Source organism: Salvelinus alpinus, chromosome 27 (genome assembly GCF_045679555.1).
Source record: "Salvelinus alpinus chromosome 27, SLU_Salpinus.1, whole genome shotgun sequence".
Classification (NCBI taxonomy): domain Eukaryota; kingdom Metazoa; phylum Chordata; class Actinopteri; order Salmoniformes; family Salmonidae; genus Salvelinus; species Salvelinus alpinus.
In genome coordinates, this window is record NC_092112.1 from 43,049,399 (window position 1) to 43,070,017 (window position 20,619).

The following is a 20,619-nucleotide window of genomic DNA, read 5'->3' on the forward strand; positions in this document are numbered from 1 at the left end:
TAGGGGAGGGTTTGGCCGGGGTAGGCCGTCATTGTAAATAAGAGACCTGAAAAAAATCTGTGCAGCGACGCTCCCCATCCAACCTGACAGAGCTTGAGAGGATCTGCAGAGAAGAATGGGACAAACCCCCCAAATACAAGTGTGCCAAGCTTGTAGCGTCATACCCAAGAAGACTTTAGGCCGTAATCGCTGCCAAAGGTGCTTCAACAAAGTACTGAGTAAAGGGTCTGAATATTTATGTAAAAATTTGCTTTGTCATTATGGGGTATTGTGTGTAGATTGATGAGGGAAAAAAACACATTTAATCAATTTCAGAATAAAGTAACAAAATGTCGAAAAAGTCAAGGGGTCAGAATGCACTGCGTGTTTTGTGTTTGTTTGAAATGTGGCCTGAATCTCTAGTGAATGCAGAAGACTGCACCAAGCTAAGGTAGTGAACGAATGTCAACTCACAGTTAAAAATAGGAACAAACCCTGATATCAATTTCCTATTAAAAAAACGGAACATTCCCCTTTTAAAAAGTAGGAAGCTGGAGATAGTATGTTCACAAAACATCTGGTCTACAATGGCTACTGTATAATGTTGTTTCCTAGGAGGTGTGCCGATATGGCCACACTTTTATTCGCAATCGTATCCGTAAGTTGACAGTTGATAGTCGGATAAGATGAGACTCGTGATTAAAAAAATAATTGAAGTGTTTTAATATGCCTAAATAAATGTTGGCAAAATACCTCGCTGCACATTCTCACTGCAAAAAAAGCTGCAGATTAAAGAGCAGTGCACGTAGGTGTGTGCGTGTGTGTGTGTGTGTGTGTGTGTGTCTGTAAATCAGCTGTAAATCAGTCAGAATGCGCATCAGCGTTTCATTCTTTTTCCCTACCCTTGGCCCGCTTGTTAGATGTTCTGCACGTTGATAGCGTGATAGCAAACGTCCTCGCCGTGTGCTTTATCACAATAGAAAGCTGCAGCAATCTAAATGATCCCACCGAAAACATGCGAGGAAAAGTGATTTGGCGAAATTATGAAGAGAGTGGACAGAGAAATACAGCTTCACTCTATCCAATCAGAGCAGCAGGCTCAACATATAGCCAAGCCCTTCTCTTTACAGCCAGGCAAACTAGCCCGTTGAGTTATTTAGACCATGTAAAACCTTGCACATGACTTGACTAAAAGACAGTACATTATGGTATAGTAACTCTGTGACTGAATGACATGAGAAAGATGCTTCCTGGCACCCGAAAATTACTTTTTCCCCCCGATCGAGGGATAATTACAAAAAAAAATACTTGGATCATAATGGCATCCAGAAAATTGCCCATATCCGTTATGATACTCGTTTTGTCCGACTACTCGGCACACCCCTATTGTTTACCCATAGTCCGTTTCCACTCCTCTCATATTCAACAGTACCGAGAAGACAAGATCACCTGCTCATACACGTAGACTATAGATGACATAGGACGCGTATCTCTGTCATTAAGGGCCGGCTGTGGTTCACAAACATTTCTATAAACCCCCCGAAAAATGGCCCTTGCACAAAAAAGGCGTCATCTAACATTATGTGTGTTTTAAAAACGCAAGGGCAGAGGGAGATCTAGCAAAACAACCACAATGTCCAAGAGTACAAACAACAACCGTTTGTTTCACCGATTAGGTCGAAAATAAATCTTCAACTTACCAATTCAGCACATGAAGTAACTTCAGCGGGTGAAACGCATATCTTGGCCTGTGAGGTCAGAGAAGGGAAAATGTAATAACAAGTCAGGGGCTAAAAGCTCTGGAGATTAGGATCCTTCCCTGAAACCAGTAAATCCTTCAAACTATGGACATGAACCTCACAGACAGACACAGGCGCGCACACACACCACCGTGGAGGCTTGGGATGAGAGGCTGGGCATGTCAAATGTCTCGCTATAACAAAATCAAATCAAATCAAATCAAATTTTATTAGTCACATACACATGGTTGGCAGATGTTAATGCGAGTGTAGCGAAATGCTTGTGCTTCTAGTTCCGACAATGCAGTAATAACCAACAGTAATCTAACCTAACAATTCCACAACTACTACCTTACACACACACACAAGTGTAAAGGGATAAAGAATATGTACATAAAGATATATGAATGAGTGGTGGTACAGAACGGCATGGCAGATGCAGTAGATGGTATAGAGTACGGTATATACATATGAGATGAGTACTGTAGGGTATGTAAACATAAAGTGGCATAGTTTAAAGTGGCTAGTGGTACATGTATTACATAAAGATGGCAAGATGCAGTAGATGATATAGAGTACAGTATATACATATGAGATGGGTAATGTAGGGTATGTAAACATTGTATTAAGTGGCATTGTTTAAAGTGGCTAGTGGTACATTTTTACATAATTTCCATCAATTCCCATTTTTAAAGTGGCTGGAGTTGAGTCAGTATGTTGGCAGCGGCCGCTAAATGTTAGTGGTGGCTGTTTAACAGTCTGATGGCCTTGAGATAGAAGCTGTTTTTCAGTCTCTCGGTCCCTGCTTTGATGCACCTGTACTGACCTCGCCTTCTGGATGATAGCGGGGTGAACAGGCAGTGGCTTGGGTGGTTGTTGTCCTTGATGATCTTTATGGCCTTCCTGTGACATCGGGTGGTGTAGGTGTCCTGGAGGGCAGGTAGTTTGCCCCTGGTGATGCGTTCTGCAGACCTCACTACCCTCTGGAGAGCCTTACGGTTGTGGGCGGAGCAGTTGCCGTACCAGGCGGTGATACAGCCCGACAGGATGCTCTCGATTGTGCATCTGTAGAAGTTTGTGAGTGCTTTTGGTGACAAGCCGAATTTCTTCAGCCTCCTGAGGTTGAAGAGGCGCTGCTGCGCCTTCTTCACAACGCTGTCTGTGTGGGTGGACCAATTCAGTTTGTCCGTGATGTGTACACCGAGGAACTTAAAACTTTCCACCTTCTCCACTACTGACCCGTCGATGTGGATAGGGGGGTGCTCCCTCTGCTGTTTCCTGAAGTCCACAATCATCTCCTTTGTTTTGTTGACGTTGAGTGTGAGGTTATTTTCCTGACACCACACTCCGAGGGCCCTCACCTCCTCCCTGTAGGCCGTCTCGTCGTTGTTGGTAATCAAGCCTACCACTGTAGTGTCATCCGCAAACTTGATGATTGAGTTGGAGGCGTGCATGGCCACGCAGTCGTGGGTGAACAGGGAGTACAGGAGAGGGCTCAGAACGCACCCTTGTGGGGCCCCAGTGTTGAGGATCAGCGGGGTGGAGATGTTGTTACCTACCCTCACCACCTGGGGGCGGCCCGTCAGGAAGTCCAGGACCCAGTTGCACAGGGCGGGGTCGAGACCCAGGGTCTCGAGCTTGATGACGAGTTTGGAGGGTACTATGGTGTTAAATGCTGAGCTGTAATCGATGAACAGCATTCTCACATGGGTATTCCTCTTGTCCAGATGGGTTAGGGCAGTGTGCAGTGTGGTTGCGATTGCGTCGTCTGTGGACCTATTGGGTCGGTAAGCAAATTGGAGTGGGTCTAGGGTGTCCGGTAGGGTGGAGGTGATATGGTCCTTGACTAGTCTCTCAAAGCACTTCATGATGACGGAAGTGAGTGCTACGGGGCGGTAGTCGTTTAGCTCAGTTACCTTAGCTTTCTTGGGAACAGGAACAATGGTGGCCCTCTTGAAGCATGTGGGAACAGCAGACTGGGATAAGGATTGATTGAATATGTCCGTAAACACACCAGCCAGCTGGTCTGCGCATGCTCTGAGGACGCGGCTGGGAATGCCGTCTGGGCCTGCAGCCTTGCGAGGGTTAACACGTTTAAATGTTTTACTCACCTCGGCTGCAGTGAAGGAGAGCCCGCAGGTTTTGGTAGGGGGCCGTGTCAGTGGCACTGTATTGTCCTCAAAGCGGGCAAAAAAGTTGTTTAGCCTGTCTGGGAGCAAGACATCCTGGTCCGCGACGGGGCTGGTTTTCTTTTTGTAATCCGTGATTGACTGTAGACCCTGCCACATACCTCTTGTGTCTGAGCTGTTGAATTGCGACTCGATTTTGTCTCTGTACTGAGACTTAGCCTGTTTGATTGCCTTGCGGAGAGAATAGCTACACTGTTTGTATTCGGTCATGCTTCCGGTCACCTTGCCCTGGTTAAAAGCAGTGGTTCGCGCTTTCAGTTTCACGCGAATGCTGCCGTCAATCCACGGTTTCTGGTTTGGGAATGTTTTTATCGTTGCTGTGGGTACGACATCGTCAATGCACTTCCTAATGAACTCGCTCACCGAATCAGCATATTCGTCAATATTGTTGTTGGACGCGATGCGGAACATATTCCAATCCGCGTGATCGAAGCAGTCTTGAAGCGTGGATTCAGATTGGTCGGACCAGCGTTGAACAGACCTGAGCGCGGGAGCTTGTTGTTTGAGTTTCTGTTTGTAGGCTGGAATCAACAAAATGGAGTCGTGGTCAGCTTTTCCGAAAGGGGGGCGGGGGAGGGCCTTATAAGCGTCGCGGAAATTAGTATAACAATGGTCTAGGGTTTTTCCAGCCCTGGTAGCACAATCGATATGCTGATAGAATTTAGGGAGTTTTGTTTTTAGATTAGCCTTGTTAAAATCCCCAGCTACGATGAATGCAGCCTCAGGGTGTGTGGTTTCCAGTTTACAAAGAGTCAGATAAAGTTCGTTCAGGGCCATCGATGTGTCTGCTTGGGGGGGAATATATACGGCTGTGATTATGATTGAAGAGAATTCCCTTGGTAGATAATGCGGTCGACATTTGATTGTGAGGAGTTCTAGATCAGGTGAACAGAATGACTTGAGTTCCTGTGTGTTGTTATGATGATCACACCACTTCTCGTTAATCATAAGGCATACCCCCCCGCCCCTCTTCTTACCGGAAAGATGTTTGTTTCTGTCGGCGCGATGCATGAAGAAACCAGCTGGCTGCACCGACTCCGTTAGCGTCCCTTGAGTTAGCCATGTTTCCGTGAAGCAGAGCACGTTGCAATCCCAATAAAGCTGAACGATGTGACTCATAATGTGTTCAAACAAACAATGGAGCTGTTCTTTATTACATCGACTGATGTTCAGTGAGTGTGTGTGTGTGTGCTGGGCTACACCGTCTTTCCCAGACCTTACACAGTATGTGCATTTTTTTGATAGATGGATCACTGCAACATGGCTGAGAAGAGGACGAGAGGACCGGACGGGAGGAGAACATGATACCTCAGTCAAAACAAAGGATGGAAATGGCAATATGGAGTCAGATGGCTGACCTAGAGCAGACGGCACTGAGAAAAGGCACGTGAAGCTCTCAGCATGCCTCCCCTCAGATGGAGGTGAGAGAACGCTGGGTGATGTGCTTAGGATTTCTTCGTCTCCAATTTTGGCCATTCTGAAATCTGCACAGTATTTTTCTGTCTACAAATATATTTCACGCCACTGTTTCCCTGACCCTGGTGTTCAAGTGGACAACCACAGGTCAACTGAAGTCAGGAGCTGTCATCTGTCCCATTGCAACTCCACCAGTTGCTCAGGTGTTGGACTGACAGATACAAGGTTGCTGGTTCGAGTCCCACTTGGCTTAACTAAATGTTCAGCAATATTAATGTTGGTTACCTCACCAGTATCAAAACCAACAACCCCACGAAGGAAGACCCAAACAAATACAAGTACCACTTACAGTATGAAGCAGGCATGACCATGATACCACTACCAGCATCTCCAAACACAACAAACCTTGGCCTGTGTGAGTGTGTGTGTGTTTTCTGATATAAATCTCCACGGGCAGACCGATAGAGCTAGGGGACAACAGCATGCAGCAGGCCTGAATACCAGCCAAAATCTACATTATAGCAACACTCAACATCATCACACATAAAATACTGTTGAAGTCGGAAGTTTACATACACCTTAGCCAAATACATTTTTCACAATTCCTGACATTTAATCCTAGTAAAAATGCCCCGTTTTAGGTCAGTTAGGATCACCACTTTATTTTAAGAATGTGAAATGTCAGAATAATAGTAGAAAGAATGATTTATTTCAGCTTTTATCTCTTTCATCACATTCACAGTGGGTCAGAAGTTTATATACACTCAATTAGTATTTCGTAGCACTGTCTTTAAATTGTTTAACTTGGGTCAAACATTTCAGGTAGCCTTCCACAAGCTTCCCACAATAAGTTGGGTGAATTTTGGCCCATTCCTCCTGACAGAGCTGGTGTACTGAGTCAGGTTTGTAGGCCTCCTTGCTCGCACACACTTTTTCAGTTCTGTCCACAAATGTTCTATAGGATTGAGGTCAGGGCTTTGTGATGGCCACTCAAATACCTTGACTTTGTTGTCCTTAAGCCATTTTGCCACAACTTTTGAAGCATGCTTGGGGTCATTGTCCATTTGGAAGACCCATTTGCGACCAAGCTTTAACATCCTGACTGATGTCTTGAGATTTTGCTTCAATATATACACATAATTTTCCTCCCTCATGAAGCCATTTATTTTGTGAAGTGCACCAGTCCCTCCTGCAGCAAAGCACCCCCACAACATGATTCTGCCACCCCCGTGCTTCATGTTTGGGATGGTGGTCTTCCGCTTGCAAGCCTCCCCCTTTATCCTCCAAACATAACGATGGTCATTATGGCCAAACAGTTATATTTTTGTTTCATCAGACCAGAGGACATTTCTCCAAAAAGTACAATATTTTTCCCCATGTGCAGTCCCCATGTGCAGTTGCAAACCGTAGTCTGGCTTTTTTAATGGCAGTTTTGGAGCAGTGACTTCTTCCTTGCTGAGCGGCCTTTCAGGTTATGTCGATATAGGACTAATTTTACTGTGGATATAGATACCTTTGTACCTGTATCTTCACAAGGTCCTTTGCAGTTGTTCTGGGATTGATTTGCACTTTTCGAAACCAAAGTACAGATCGCGTCTTCTTCCTGAGTGGTATGACTGCTGCCTGGTCCCTAGGTGTTTATACTTGCATACCATTGTTTGTACAGATGAACGTGGTACCTTCAGGTGTTTCGAAATTGCTCCCAAGGATGAACCAGACTTGTGGAGTTCTACCAAAAAATTTGAGGTCTTGACTTATTTCTTTTCATTTTCCCACGATGTCAAGCAAAGAGGGACTGAGTTTGAAGGTAGGCCTTGAAATACATCCACAGGTACACCTCCAATTGACTCGAATTATGTCAATTAGACTATCAGAAGCTTCTAAAGTCATGACATCCTTTTCTGGAATTTTCCAAGCTGTTTAAAGGCACAGTCAACTTAGTGTATGTGAACTTCTGACCCACTGGAATTGTGATACAGTGAATTATAAGTGAAATAATCTGTCTGTAAACAATTGTTGGAAAAATGACTTGTGTCATGCACAAAGTAGTCCTAACTGACTTGCCAAAACTATAGTTTGTTAACAAGAACTTTGTGGAGTGGGTGAAAAAACGAGTTTTAATGACTCCAACCTATGTGTATGTGAACTTCCGACTTCAACTGTACTTTGATTTACTGATGGTCAATACTGAAGGGAAGAAGTATGCAATTCATATTTTGACTATTTTAAACTTGGAAATGGCTGCATTTGTGTCACCCATAGTAGGCCTAGCTCATACAAAAATAACTGTACTGGGGATACTGGATGCTGGCTATCTTAGCTATTTATAATTACATTTAAAACTAATAAACAGACATAGCATTAACAACCATATCCACAAATGCATGCAAAGCACCGGAGCTGCTGCTGGATTAATAAATAGCAATGAAATGACTGCAAATGTTCACCCAGTTTGCTGCACCCGAAAGTAGTCTTTAAGCTTGTGATACAGCAAAAAATGTTCAACAGTCTGCGACCCGGAAAATGGACATAGAAGGACAGGAGAATTAGGTTCTCCATAGACATACCTCTCCATCATCTGTCCTCTAAACACAGTGTGTGTGTGTGCACACGTGTGTGTCCTCTACCACTAAGAGCCACACAGAAGGAGTCGTATCCTTCTATTTTTGCAGGCGGCAGGGTAAACAATGTGATTCATAGGAATCCTATCTGTTTGTTTTGCCTGTTTGGCTAAGTGTCATTTGGGGGACTCTGATCAGCAATGGTACTGCTTTTATGTCCATGTCAATTTTAATTTCCAGTTTTACAGCACACCTGAACATGACACTTGTGTCTTTAACTCTAGAATAAAGCTATTTTGGGCCTTTTTTCACATCGCTTTCCTTCGTCCAGTGTTTCTCAATCTTTTCTGAGCCAGAGACCAGCAGCAAGCTACTGTCAGCCAGCTACTGTCAGCCAGCTACCATCTCCGCCTTGAAGATTAACGATTAAAACTAGCGATTTTAGCTGCCTAAACCGGTGTCCATTCCCCGGGACTTGTGTTGGTCGAGAAACACGCACACAGCAACCTGATTCACAATGCAGCATCAGCCATTCCATTAACACAGCACAGTCAACATTCCTTACAGAATCACTGCATTGTGTAATAAACACCTTATATATCACATTTTAGGTAACAGGGCCCAAAACCTGTCAAATATGCAGCAGCCATGTTTTACACAAGCACCATCTGAGTATTGGCCAATGAACAAACATCCTCAATCTGTATTTAGCCTTCCCCCTCAAACAATTACCATACCTTCTGGTCCGAATAAAACACCCACACACTAAGCTTCTTAACCCACCTCTCCTCATCAGAATCAGTGTTAGGCTACATTGTAGCTTCTATGCCATGCAGGTAAGGTAATTGATTTTGTGCGAGGGAGGGAGGAAAGGTAGGGCAATGTTTGTCTCTTCTAATCACCATAAAAGTGCTTATGGCACTGTCAATACTGACCTGTGTAGGGTTCTCACACACAGCAGACATACAGTGGCAGGAGCTACTGAACTCAACACACGCAGTCACACAGACAGAGATAAACTCTTCAATAGAGATCAGTTAGAGACCTAAAGACATTGCATTAAGTAGCCATTATTATTACCGTTGTTTTACAGTATGGTTGTTATTGTGGGAAATAAGTGTTTTCTTTCGCCATTATAAACCCCTCAGATCCTATCTGTCTAATGAAAAGCGTGCGACACATAAACATACGGAATACTGTTTTCTTTCTACATCTGGCAGTTTATTACTTGTTCAATTCATTCTAGTGACCAACAGCAACATATTTTCTATGCAAAGTCAATTCGACCACTCTAGGGTTAATATCTCGGTCGAAGCTAAGAAAGCAGGCACTTTATTGCATTTCGACCGAGTCGTGGACAAAGTGTCTCTATTCGCCCCCATTAGCTAAACGCCACCTCAAACGCAGAGATTGTATTAAAAAAAAAAAAGTGTCTCCAAACACTTCTTGTTCCCGTCAATGACCGCACGCACATACAGGACATTGGCCCCGCGCGTGCACGCGAACAGGTGTCGGTTCCGCGCACAGGTGTGTGTCCGTAATTCCCTTGAGGCCAAAAAAAGGTATCCTTGTATACACATTTTCTCCCTAGCGTCAACATACATAGTAACTGTTCATTGGTCAAATGCAAATAGTCTTTCTCAATCATATCAAAACAGAAAATGTGCAACATATGGGAAAACGCCACGGGAAAATTGACTATCTAAATGCATTTCGCTGTCTGCTAATTCTTCCAGAAATCAGCCACGATAGCTCAAGAGAAGTAATTGACTGGCCGTTATTTCTAGATTTTCTTGCGTGTGATGGACGACGCGGAACATGCATGGCAAATGATCTTACACCGCTCATACAGCCCTAAACATCAGAACAATTGCTTACGTTAGCAAGCTAACGTTAGCTGTCTAACATGAGCAGACATCGTTAGCATGAGTTGTGATCTAGCCATTTCCACAAAATAGAGCAAGCTATTGTTCAATAAATCGTAGTTTTGTTCATAGCTATCTAGTAGCTGCCATATTTTTTAAACCCAAATAGTGTAGAAGGGCTTAGCTACGTAACATCTAACAGTAGCTATAGCAAGTGCATCTGTCTCACGCAAGCAGCGCGCCAGTATACTTTTATGGGCAAGCAAGCTTGATATCCCTGGTGCTGTCTGTCCCGTCAGCTAACGTTAGCAGCTAGCTAGCCGCTAGCTTGGCGAAGGAAACATCGATTTGTCAAGTTTTTGACGGTGAAAAACAGCTGCATGGCTAGACAGCTAACGTTGCACACCATCTCGGATACCGTTCCATTTCATAAAAAACGAACGCGATGGGTGAATATGACAGCCATGCACGTGTTGTACGCGCATGTACACGAGCTAGAATTATTTTTGCATCAAACCACGAACGAGACCCGTCCCTTTCGAAAATAACCCACATGATTTGCCCCTGTTTCTGCAACGTAGCAGCGGCTTTCCTATCGGGATGGTGCGAAAATTCGCTTGCAGACTGACCGCTCTGCTAGAGATGGGAGTTGAAGAGTCTCACGGCTTTTCAACCACCAATATGACCAAGATAATGTTCTCTCCGAACCTAGAGACACCCACATAAATGAATCATACAGCTGTGGTGCTCAGCAACACATCTCGAATGTCCCACTTGCAGGCAATTTGAGGCAAAAAGACAGAAACATGTATATACCCTTACGTGAATTGGTGGTCGACGAGAACGGATTAAATCCGATGTGAAAAATGATGCTTGCAGAGGCTGGGATTTTCTCACTTGCTTCCAGCTGCTGTATCTCCCGCCCTCTCTCTGTCCCTCTCACACACTCTCTCTCTCTTCCCTTGTCTCTCTTTATCCCTCCCTTCCAACAAACCCGCTCCTCTTGTACCACTCGCCCTCCAGTGGAGATTAGCCCGGTGCGGTTCGAGGAACTCCACTCTGGATGTGTGCGTGCTTGTTGGCGTGCGTGCGTGCGTCTAGTGTACGTGCGTGCATGTGTGTGTGAGCCCGCAGATGAATGGCAAGTTGTCATGGACAGTGAGGTATCGACTTCCCCTCCCTACAATGCAAACAGCAATAGTCTGCTGAGCAACACACATGAGCGCGTTTCTTACAATATAGCATAGCTGCCTAGGCTATGGAGTAAGGGAATATTATGTTATGAGTGCTCAAGCCACCAACAGTAGGCTATAAACATCCACAAATACAAATGCAATGGTTTATTTGAGAGAACAGTAAATGTTCATGTTTGAGTAAGTAGAGCCCCCTCTATCTGGTCTTCTTCCTGAGACCATAGATAGCAGTAAGAGAAATGGACACATATTGTGTCTTTGTCAGTCAAATTATATAAATAGGCAAGACAGGAGGAGAATAGCAGGTGCATCTCTTCATAAATGTTCCCTGAGGCTGCGTGGTGCTCAGCCACAAACATAATCCGTTAGCAAAAATTGGACAAAAGTAAAGCTCGGCAAAGCAAAGTGCCTGGATACAGCCCTTAGCTGTGGTACCGTGCATTCGGAAAGTATTCAGAACCCTTGACCTTTCCCACATTTCGTTACCTTACAGCCTTATTCTAAAATGGATTCAATTGTTTTTCCCCCTCAACAACCTACACACAACACCCCATAATGACATCACAACACCCCATAATGACATCACAATACCCCATAATGACAAAGCAAAGACAGGTTTTTAGAAATGTTTGCAAAATTATTAAAAAATAATAAACTGAAATATCACATTTAGGTAAGTATTCAGACCCTTTACTCAGTACTTTGTTGAAGCACCTTTGGCAGCGATTAGAGCCTCTAGTCTTCTTGGGTATGACACTACAAATCTTGGCACACCTGTATTTGGGGAGTTTCTCCCATTCTTCTCTGCAGATCCTCTCAAGCTCTGTCAGGTTGGATGGGGAGCGTTGCTGCACAGCTATTTTCAGGTCTCTCCGGAGATGTTCGATCTGGTTCAAGTCCGGGCTCTGGCTGGGCCACTCAAGGACATTCAGAGACTTGTCCCGAAGCCACCCCTGCATTTTCTTGGCTGTGTGCTTAGTGTCGTTGTCCTGTTGGAAGGTGAACCTTCGCCCCAGTCTGAGATCCTGAGCGATCTGGAACAGGTTTTCATCAAGGAGCTCTCTGTACTTTGCTCCATTCATCTTTCCCTCAATCCTGACTAGTCTCTCAGTCCCTGCCACTGAAAAACATCACCACAGCATGATGCTGCCACCACTATGCTTCGCCGTAGGGGTGACGCTTGGCATTCAGGCCAAAGAGTTGAATCTTGGTTTCATCAGACCAGAGAATTTTGTTTCTCATGGTCTGAGAGTCCTTTAGGTACCTTTTGGCAAACTCCAAGCGAGCTGTCATGTGCCTTTTACTGAGGAGTGGCTCATGGCTTGGTTTTTGCACTGTCAACTGTGGGACCTTATATAGACAGGTGTGTGCCTTTCCAAATCATGTCCAATCTATTGAATTTACCACAGGTGGACACCAATCAAGTTGTGGAAACATTTCAAGGATGATCAATGGAAACAGGATGCACCTGAGCTCAATTTTGAGTCTCATAGCAAAGGGTCTGAATACTTATGTATTTTGTGTAGATTGATAGATTCATTTAATACATTTTAGAATAACAAAATGTGGAAGAATCAAGGGGTCTGAATGCTTTCCGAATGCACATGGCCATATACCACAAACCCAAAAGGTGCCTTATTTTATTATAAACTGGTTACCAACATAATTAGAACAGTACACAAGTATTTTTGTGTCATACCCGTTGTATATTTAATCAATCAGGCCAAAGAGGGTGTGGTATATGGCCAATATACCACTGCTAAGTCTGTTCTTATGCACAACGCAACGTGAAGTGCCTGGACACAGCCCTTAGCCGTGGTATATTGGCCATGTATCACAAGCGCCCAAGGTGCCTTATTGCTATTATAAACTGGTTACCGACGTAATTAGAATCTCTAAAAGTAGTCAGTTGAATTGTGTCCCATTACCTTAACCTTACCAGGGGTGAGCTGGATGCCAGACACTTAGGATGACTGAGCTGCCCTGTGCCAGTAGGACTGATTCACTCGACAGTGGCAATAGTGTGGCCCTAGCAGGGTTACTTCTGTACACTTTGATGAAATCAGAACTCTATGGAATGTCTTGGAGTGGTATAACACAAAGATAATAGTGGTCTTCAAATGGCTGACAAATTGTCTAAGTGGCAGGAAACGACTGCCCAGTCACGTGACTGATTCCAGTGATAATGGTCCTTCAGCGTGATGTTCTGATAACACACGTGCACACGAGTCGTTCCGCAGATCTCACTGGCCATAGCAGGAAGTGCTGCTTGTCGTTATACACAGCAGTCTATCATAACCCTACAGAATCATGCACGCACACACATACACAGACACACAGTCATTGTTCCTCTCCCGTAAATTCTCTCCATTCGACTGTCCTAGTGTGTTTCATTAAAAACCTATTTATCCGACACCTCTTGTCCCCGCAGCAGATGGACAGACGGCAGTCGGTGTTCCTTGGAGTTTGGACTCTATGTGTGTATATGTGTATGTGTGTGTGTGTGCGTGTTTGGACTGGAGGGAACGGAGAGGCATCAGTGTTTACATAACCTCTGGAATCATATTAAAAACCATGACCCACCCCTTCCGCCTCTAGCCCAGCTTAGCTCAGCGCACCACGGGGTTAATTAGCTGTCTCCGTGGTCCCTGGAACGTTTCGGAGGTTTCTGGGTGTGTGTGTGTGTGTGTACACCTGTGCAAGATTACCTGCATGGTCTACCTCTGAATTTGAATCACAATACATGGATGTAGTCATAGCCGTGTGAGGTATGGGTGCTGAGAGTGCAGCCCCTGATAAAATCGATAAATAAAAAGTGATCAAAAATAGAACTATAATTCCCTTTTTATCTCTGCAGAATTAGGGAACTAGGCCTTTATAACTCCTGTATGAGCGGAGAAAAATACTCCTCTGCACCCGCGTAATTACTAGTGGAGGCTGGTGGGAGGAGCTATAGGAGGACGGGCTCATTGTGATGGCTGGAATGGAATCAATGGAATGGAGTTAAACATGGTTTCCATATGTTTGATGTGTTCACTACCGTTCCATTAATTCCATTCCAGCCATTACAATGAGCCCGTCCTCCTATAGCTCCTCCCACCAGCCTTCACTGGTAATTACAGTGCAGTATGCTACACGAACACAGATGCTTGTTTGTTTATTTGGATTCCCATTTGCTTTTCCAGAAGCAGCAGCTACTCTTCCTGGGGTCCCCAAAAAAACACAAAACATGACAAGTAACAAAACACTGGTACGCTGAAAGACGAGGAAAGTCGCAGACATTTTAAATACAACAACAAAAAATAATACAAACAATACAACAGCAAAAATAATGTGTGTGTTAGAGTGTGTCTGTGTTAGTGATGCGTGGGTTGATTTATAACCCTCAGTCCCCGCGGGCGGGTTTAGGGTCATTAAGTCTTTTGTGGATGAAGGATGGGTGGGTGGCCGGCGGGTTGAATAAAGAGTAAACAGTACACCAACAAATCCACAAATGTATCATTCTTGTGCAATTTATGTCTATAGCCTATATTGTGTTTTTTCTTTCATTATTTTTTTGTCTATCTGGCATTAGTGCATAAGCCTAAGCTTTAGGGTCTAAACTGTTTGCGTGCCAAATAGCCTACACGCCAATCGCCAAATGCTTTTGGGAACGGGCAGAAAGAATAAGGTCAATGTCGAAGTTTAATTCAATAAGAGAACAGATGCAAAATGAAGAGTTGAAAATAGAGAGAAGGGTGGGCCAGAAAAGTATTGTTTGGGAAAGATTTGGTGAAGTGGTAAAAGATGATGATAGCAGTGCCGGCGATGTTATGTGTGATGATTATGAGGCGCTGTACAAATTTAACAGTCACAAGACGGGGATTTCAAATAGGCCTATGGCACGTCAAGGGAACTGTAGCCTACTGTTCAGATGGGTTAGATAGAAACTGAAGTTTGGACACTAACTGTAGGCCTAAAACCTCTCACATATCCTTAATATTAACTCCTGCAGAATTAAGCATTTCTTGCAGTGAAATGATACACCAAATGTAAATATTGCATCGGGAACAGGAGTGGAGAAATAGGATTGAATTCGTTCAGCAAATTCTGAGAATGTTGACTGCGCAGTTAGGGACCATCTGTAAAGGTGCGGTGTTTATCAGCATCATAAAAGCTGATTGTATTTCAAACACAGAAAATATCATTTTCACAGCCTTCTATTTCCTTGCAACTGGTCAAACTGATGTCATTTGGACATTTTGCACAGAAGATTTTTCCAGTTTTATTTTTTCTTCTATTTTCTCCACAGTCCCTAAACGTCTTTACACCTCGAAAAGAAGCAGAGATGACAGAGAAAACTAGATTGAAGCATTCATTTCATTCTATCGATTTCTAACATTATTCTCCTAGGGCAACATATAATGACAGAAGAGAAGCTGCGTGTATCTACACTGAACAAATGTATTAAACGCAACATGTAAAGTGTTGGTCCCATGTTTCGTGAGCTGAAATATGAGATCGAATAAATGTTTCATATGCACAAAAAAGCTTATTTCTGTAAAATGTTCTGCACAAATGTGTTTTCATCCCTGTTAGTGAGCATTTCTCCTTTGCCAAGTTAATCCATCCACCTGAGAGGTGTGGTATATCAAAAAGCTGAATAAACAGCATGATCATTACACAAGTGCACCTCGGCTGGGGACAATAAAAGGCCACTCTAAAATGTGCAGTTTTATCACACAACCTCCAACATTGTTTTAGAGAATTTGTATGTCCAACCGGTACAGTATGTTCAACCGGCCTCACAAACGCAGACCACATGTAGCCACGCCAGCCCGGGACATCAAGCTTCTTCACCACCGGGACTGTCTGAGACCAGCCACCCGGACAGCTGATGAAACTGTGGGTTTGCACAACCAAAGAATTTCTGCACAAATTTTAAGAAATTGTCCCATGGAAGCTCATCTGCAAGCTCATCGTCCTCACCAGGGTCTTGACCTGACTGCAGTTCAGCGTCATAACCAACTTCAGTGGGCAAATGCTCACCTTCGATGGCCACTGGCACACTGGAGAAGTGTGCTCTTCACGGATGGATCCCGGTTTCAACTGTCCCGGGCAGATGGCAGACGTGTGTGGCGTCGTGTGGGCGAGCAGTTTGCTGACCTCAACGTTGTGAACAGAGTGCCCCATGGTGGGTTATGGTAGGTGCAGGCATAAGCTATGGACAACAAACACAATTGCATTTTAGCATTGGCAATTTTAATGCACAGAGATACCGCGACGAGATCCTGAGGCCCATTGTCATGCCATTCATCTGCCACCATCACCTCATGTTTCAGCATGATAATGCACGGCCCCGTGTCTCAAGGATCTGTAGACAATTCCTGGAAGCTGAAAATGTCCCAGTTCTTCCATGGCCTGCATACTCACCAGATTGAGCACGTTTGGGATGCTCTGGATCGACGTGTACGACAGCATGTTCCAGTTTACTTAAGTACTTTACACCACTATATAATACTGTGCGTTGCTGTGAATTCGAATTGGACTTGGGGACTGTGAAGAGACCCCTGGTGGGATGTCTTGTGGGGTACGTATGGGTGTCTGAGCTGAAGTTATTTGATTATGCAGATCATTTGGAATTTCCAGTTAAGCAGTTAATCTCTCTTCCATCCTCAACCAGGAAAGACTGCCGTGCACGTTGTTGATGTTAGTTATGTGTGTGCAGTTAAGCGCAAGGCGTGCTGCTCTGTTCTGAGCCAGCTGCAGCTTTGCTCAGTCTTTCTTTGCTATACCATATCTTTGGACAGTAATAACGTTGGGACAAGACCAGTAGATTTTAGTTTCAAAAACGCAGAACATCTTTTTATAACAGACATACCCGTCCCCATCCTCACAACAACTCAATATGACTTGACCATGGTAATTGACCATCCAATGTTATACCTAGGAGTTTAGCTTCCTCAACTTGCTCAATGGTCACATCCTTTATGCACAACTCCAGCTGAGGTTTAGGTCTTAACCTCTTACAGACCACAGTAGTCACATTCTTGGAAGTCCATTGTCTGCCATTTCAGTACCCACACACAACACACACACGTACGCACAGACAGATACACACACACACTACCTCTTCAGTATGTAGCCACATACTTCACGTAATAGTACATCATCCGCTGAGTGTACAAAACATTAGGAACACCTGCTCTTTCCATGACTTATACTGACCAGGTGAATCCAGGTGAAAGCTATGATCCCTTATTGATGTCACTTGTTGAATCCACTTCAATCAGTGTAGATGAAGGGGAGGAGACAGGTTAAAGAAGGATTTTTAAGCCGTGAGACAATAGAGACATGGATTGTGTGTGTGTGTGCCATTGAGAGGGTGAATGGGAAAGACTAAATACACTGCTCAAAAAAATAAAGGGAACACTTAAACAACACAATGTAACTCCAAGTCAATCACACTTCTGTGAAATCAAACTGTCCACTTAGGAAGCAACACTGATTGACAATACATTTCACATGCTGTTGTGCAAATGGAATAGACAAAAGGTGGAAATTATAGGCAATTAGCAAGACACCCCCAAAAAAGGAGTGATTCTGCAGGTGGTGACCACAGACCACTTCTCAGTTCCTATGCTTCCTGGCTGATGTTTTGGTCACTTTTGAATGCTGGCGGTGCTCTCACTCTAGTGGTAGCATGAGACGGAGTCTACAACCCACACAAGTGGCTCAGGTAGTGCAGTTCATCCAGGATAGCACATCAATGCGAGCTGTGGCAAAAAAGGTTTGCTGTGTCTGTCAGCGTAGTGTCCAGAGCATGGAGGCGCTACCAGGAGACAGGCCAGTACATCAGGAGACGTGGAGGAGGCCGTAGGAGGGCAACAACCCAGCAGCAGGACCGCTACCTCCGCCTTTGTGCAAGGAGGTGCACTGCCAGAGCCCTGCAAAATGACCTCCAGCAGGCCACAAATGTGCATGTGTCAGCATATGGTCTCACAAGGGGTCTGAGGATCTCATCTCGGTACCTAATGGCAGTCAGGCTACCTCTGGCGAGCACATGGAGGGCTGTGCGGCCCCACAAAGAAATGCCACCCCACACCATGACTGACCCATCGCCAAACCGGTCATGCTGGAGGATGTTGCAGGCAGCAGAACGTTCTCCACGGCGTCTCCAGACTCTGTCACGTCTGTCACATGTGCTCATGTGCTCAGTGTGAACCTGCTATCATCTGTGAAGAGCACAGGGCGCCAGTGGCGAATTTGCCAATCTTGGTGTTCTCTGGCAAATGCCAAACGTCGTGCACGGTGTTGGGCTGTAAGCACAACCCCCACCTGTGGACGTCGGGCCCTCATACCACCCTCATGGAGTCTGTTTCTGACCGTTTGAGCAGACACATGCACATTTGTGGCCTGCTGGAGGTCATTTTGCAGTGCACAAAGGCGGAGGTAGCGGTCCTGCTGCTGGGTTGTTGCCCTCCTACGGCCTCCTCCACGTCTCCTGATGTACTGGCCTGTCTCCTGGTAGCGCCTCCATGCTCTGGACACTACGCTGACAGACACAGCAAACCTTTTTTGCCACAGCTCGCATTGATGTGCTATCCTGGATGAACTGCACTACCTGAGCCACTTGTGTGGGTTGTAGACTCCGTCTCATGCTACCACTAGAGTGAGAGCACCGCCAGCATTCAAAAGTGACCAAAACATCAGCCAGGAAGCATAGGAACTGAGAAGTGGTCTGTGGTCACCACCTGCAGAATCACTCCTTTTTTGGGGGTGTCTTGCTAATTGCCTATAATTTCCACCTTTTGTCTATTCCATTTGCACAACAGCATGTGAAATGTATTGTCAATCAGTGTTGCTTCCTAAGTGGACAGTTTGATTTCACAGAAGTGTGATTGACTTGGAGTTACATTGTGTTGTTTAAGTGTTCCCTTTATATTTTTGAGCAGTGTATTTAAGTGCCTTTGAACGGGGTATGGTAGTAGGTGCCAGGCGCACCGGTTTGTGTCGAGAACTGCAAAGCTGCTGGGTTTTTCACGCTCAACAGTTTCCCGCGTGTGTCAAGAATGAACCACCCAAAGGACATCCAGTCAACTTGACACAAAAGTGTTGTACACTCAGTGTGACCCTGACTTAGTGGATGTTCTTGGAAAGGATTCAGAACAATAAGGGGAGCCTAGTAAGGGGACAGTGGAGGAAGCAAAGCTGTAAGCAGCACAGTGAACCTGCTTTACCTGCATAGGAGGAAAAACATCTATCATAGTATTACTGGGAACTACAAATTAACAAAGACAAGTGTTCACTTCAGCAATGTACAATAGCCACATTTATTAATCACAAGCAGATTCCCTTTACACTTCTATACTATGATCATCATCGTTATCGTCTCAATGTTTTTCCTTTACGTCATACACACATTTACAACAACAAAAATGCATACACTTAGGTTGATGAACAGAAACAAGTGGTTCAAGACAAAATAAAAATACATGTCTAGCATTATTGTCTTTTTAAAGGAGCCACTTCTCAAAATACTCTTCATCATCGCAAGTGTTTTTTACTCAGTAGTGGCACCGTGCTTAAAGTGCACACAGTCGATCCAATAACAGACAGCTTCGTATAATACAATGGCAACGTACACAAAGATGCATTTCACACATTCGACATCAAAACAAGGCCAACCTATTCAAAAAGGCACAGGACTCTCACATCAATAAGAACCGTATTTTATAGAAACCAAGTTATACTTGTTCACACTTTATAACGTGATCCTTCACTTTAAAACGGATTCAAGTTAATCAATTGAAATAAGTATTCCGACAGCAGACGTGACACATCAAAGTGGTGTATGTATGGGCCTGTACAGGTTGGAAAGTCCTAAACTTTGTCCCGGGTCTTTGACTGACAGTTTAGTTTAGTATGATGTCACATATCAAAGGATGAATGGACCAATAGTGTACGAGCTCCTGTTAGGGGCAGTGCTCTCAATATTTGACCTGGACATGAAATGACCAAAGGTTTGGCTTTAGAAATAGTTCAAATCTACCATGTTGCAAACATTATCTGTGGTGACTGTCTTGGGCAGTACGTACTTACATTTATATTGCCAAAGGAAAACCATTGAATAAACATTTGGGACATGTATTGATCATAAAACTACATTTAGGGTATAAATGCTGTAAAGGCCTGGGACATCATTTTAGTGTCTTATGTTAATGGTTCAAGTGTGTGTGTGTGTGTGTGTGTGTCAACAATTTCAGTCTTTGGTAAGGGGCAGTGATATAGTCTTTTTTTCATTTTATCTCATACCAACACAAGTAGCTCATCACTAGTACTGTACAAACAATGTCATCTCATCAATCGTTACATATTTACAGTTTCAGTTTGATTTCAAATCATTAGGGTCGGGTTAGTGATCTGCTGTACAAGAGGACAGAGAAATGTACATTTTACATTTACGTTACGTCTTTTCTGCTACAGTAACATTTACAATAGTTCAACAGCATGCAGATACATGATTTACTCTCCCTCATCACCCTCCCTCCATCCCTCATCACCCTCCCTCCATCCCTCATCACCCTCCCTCCATCCCTCATCACCCTCCCTCCATCCCTCCATCCCTCCCTCCATCCCTCATCACCCTCCCTCCATCCATCCCTCATCACCCTCCCATCCATTTCTCCTCTCTCCGC

At 44.4% G+C, this 20,619-nt stretch overlaps 1 protein-coding gene across 8 annotated transcripts in view; it reads right to left on the reverse strand.

Moving 5' to 3' along the window:
* The window catches only part of LOC139556632 (1-phosphatidylinositol 4,5-bisphosphate phosphodiesterase beta-4-like), a 148,398-nt gene extending 137,445 nt beyond the window's left edge, over positions 1-10,953 (reverse strand). For 4 of the 8 annotated variants that reach the window (XR_011671153.1, XR_011671152.1, XM_071370832.1 and 1 more), the window contains exons 1-2: positions 10,572-10,953; positions 1,680-1,727 (exon numbers count right to left, since the gene is read on the reverse strand). The gene's annotated coding sequence lies outside the window, so the exon portion shown is untranslated. Of the gene's footprint in view, positions 1-1,679; positions 1,728-10,565 lie in introns of all 8 variants that reach the window. The other 4 variants (XM_071370829.1, XM_071370826.1, XM_071370828.1 and 1 more) reach the window with 3 other exon arrangements.
* Between the last annotated feature and the right edge of the window lie 9,666 nt (positions 10,954-20,619).